The 2,993-nt window shown below is 41.2% G+C and overlaps 1 pseudogene; it reads right to left on the bottom strand.

The window, feature by feature from the left end:
* On the bottom strand, nt 1–815 carry LOC100350245 (S-formylglutathione hydrolase pseudogene; annotated as a pseudogene).
* Nucleotides 816–2,993: the final 2,178 nt, after the last annotated feature.

Here is a 2,993-nt window from a genome sequence, read left to right as displayed (position 1 = left end):
TCATGCATTCAGGTATTTGGCATGATGTCTTATGTGCTCAGCAATAAAGGTTGCAATGAAGTAGTAGGCATGATCCTAACCCTCTTGTAATCTAAAAACAATAGGCAGCTATGAAGTTCTCAGGGAATAACTGGTCATAAAACTCATCAGCTTTTCCTTGATCAATTAGTATGTCCAACTGAGGACCTGTGTAGGATTTCACAAGATGGGTAGCATCATAAGCCTTCCATTTGTTTTGATCTGGTCCCAAAAATTCACCAAAGGCTTTTTTGCTCCAAACACAGAGCATTGGGTTGCAAATTGGAGTGAATGCTGACACAGATTTGTATTTTCCAGGATTTTTCAGAGTACAGATCAGCACTCTGTGGCTTCCTCTAGAGTGGCCAAAAATACACGTCCTTTGGGGGTCCACTGGGAAATTGGCATTTACAAATTGGGAAGTTCCTCTGTTACATGAGAGTACATCCTGTAGTTGTTTTCCAGGGATCTTCAGTGGCATCCACATAGAATCCAGCACCAGTGCTGAAGTCTCAGCTGTCATCTTCTCCTTTAATACTGCAGCCATGAGGACTGGTATCTGGAACAATGACAGTAAGGCCATGTTCTGAAGCAGCTTGCTGATAGTCAGATTTTGTTACAAAATTTTGTTCTGTGCAAGTTAAACCAGATAAAAAATACAATACAGGGCACTTTGCAGATTCTGCCTTTGGTGGCAAATAGACAGCAAATTTCATTTTGCATTTCAACACTGTCATGTTCAAAAACTTTCTGGAATCTCCCAAAGCTCTTGTGCTGGAAATCTGTTTCAATGCCATTCTCCTAATTACTCTTTTTCTGTCTGCAACATGGGCGGATGATCCTCTAGCAGAGGCGATGGTGCAGGGGGAATCAAGCCACAGGAAAGGGCTAGGGCTCAGTCTTCTCTTCTCTCTTTAACAAACAAGTGAAAAAAATGATATCTTAAGAAAAAAAAGCAGTGTCAACCCCAAGGAAAGCTTAGCTCCCACCAGATGTCTCACTATCAAGATGAAATTTAGAATTAAGATTCTTGTGCTTCATTTCATCCTGGATGCAAAAGTTCCTTTTCTGATGGACTAAAAGGTCACCAAACAATGGGATGAAAGTTGTAACTTTTCTTGAGTTACCCTGGTAAATTATTTAGAGATCTTCCTCTAGAAATTGTCTTTAGGAATTCCTGTTTGACAGCCTGTAGGAGGTGCCCTGATTAGAGCAGCCCCTTTTTATATATTACTTCTGTGCCATATAAAAATTACCAGGATCGGCTGGCACCGTGGCTCACTTAGCTAATCCTCTGCCTGCAGCGCCAGCACCCCGGATTCTAGTCTCGGTTGGGGCGCCAGATTCTGTCCCAGTTGCCCCTCTTCCAGTCCAGCTCTCTGCTGTGGCCCAGGAAGGCAGTGGAGGATGGCCCAAGTGCTTGGGCCCTGCACCCGCACGGGAGACCAGGAGGAAGCACCTGGCTCCTGGCTTCAGATTGGCACAGCACGCCGGCTGTAGGGGCCATTTTGGGGGTGAACCAACAGAAAAGAAAGACCTTTCTCTCTCTTTTTCTCTCTAACTCTGCCTGTCAAAAAAAAAAAAAAAAAGAGAAAGAAAGAAAGAGAGAGAGAGAGAGAGAAAATTACCAGGATTAAAAAGACTACTCAGTCAACTGACTTCCTAGCTTACTGAGGTACTAAATAAAAGCTTAGTTTGGTATTTCTTTTAAAGAAGAGCTCTATTTCACAAAGTAACTAAGAAAGAGAGTTGATAGGCATTTTATCTGCTACTGCAGAGCCTGTGGAGGCCTGCTGGGGGCAGGAGTCATAAAAGGTAAATACTAGAGTTTATGACACCAAATGGGACAACCACATCACATATCAGGGTGCCTGGTTCAAGTCCAAGCTCCACTTCTGATACCAGCTTCCTATAACTGAACACCATGGGAGGCAGCAGGTGATGGCCCAAGTGGTTGGGTCCCTGCTACCCATATGGGAGACCCCAGATTGAATTCCTAGGCTTCAGCTTGGTCCAGCCCCTGCTGTTGGGAGCATTAAGGTAGTGAACCATCAGGTGAAACATCTTTGTCTCTCTGTCTTTCAAATAAAATGAAAATAGATTAATTTAAAAAAAAAAAAACCTCATCTGTCAATAAACAATAAAACTTTTTTGTTAAGAGGCAAACATGTCCAGAAGACTTGGGCAATTCTGTTTTTGCTGGCTGTCAGCATCATCTTCTGAACCAAAGGAAACACAGATTTCTTGAAATTGAGGCTGTTTATGTCTGAGCTGAAATGAATTCTGTAGGATAAGAAATGTGTGCATTTGTACAAAGCAGACAACAGCATTGTGACTTCTGGCAGGAACCAAATCCCGAGTAATCTGGGGAAAGATAAGTTGTGCCCATGGAAACAGTGGCATGGTTCCCCTCAGATTCTGAAGCAATCTTCCTGTGAAGGCCATTAGACAGATTCATTGTGGTGCTCTACCGCTCAGAGATTTAAATCATTGAAAAGTAAATAAATAAATAAATAAAAGTAGATTTGTTAGAGGACTAACAATCTTCTTCAAGATGAAACCATTTTTTCTGCTTCTGTTTATATTAAGAGGCTTTTAGGTTGAGAGAAAGATGATGACTATTAAATCTCTATTGCTTACCAGACACTATGCTAGCCCACTTTATGTTTACAACCTAATTTATTGCTCAGGATAACTTTCTGTAAGAATGTATTATTACAACTGCAGTTAAACACTTCTGTCTTCTCCAAAGTTCTGGTACTTTCTATCTAAATGTGCTTCTCCCAGAGTAACCAAAGGATGTTTTATACCTAGTAATTTAGTTTGTCTAACAGTTTAGATGAAGAAGGAAGTGACTACATATATATTACAATATCCAAAATTCAGAACACTGCAACTACCAAGTGCTGACAAGGATGTGGAACAACAGAAACTATTTCATTACTAGTGAGGATGCAAAATGGTATGGTTTGGAA

The sequence above is a fragment of the Oryctolagus cuniculus genome, chromosome 3 (assembly GCF_964237555.1).
Source record: "Oryctolagus cuniculus chromosome 3, mOryCun1.1, whole genome shotgun sequence".
In the NCBI taxonomy this organism is placed as follows: domain Eukaryota; kingdom Metazoa; phylum Chordata; class Mammalia; order Lagomorpha; family Leporidae; genus Oryctolagus; species Oryctolagus cuniculus.
Note: the sequence above shows the minus strand (reverse complement) of the source record. Positions and strands in the feature narration are given on the sequence as shown.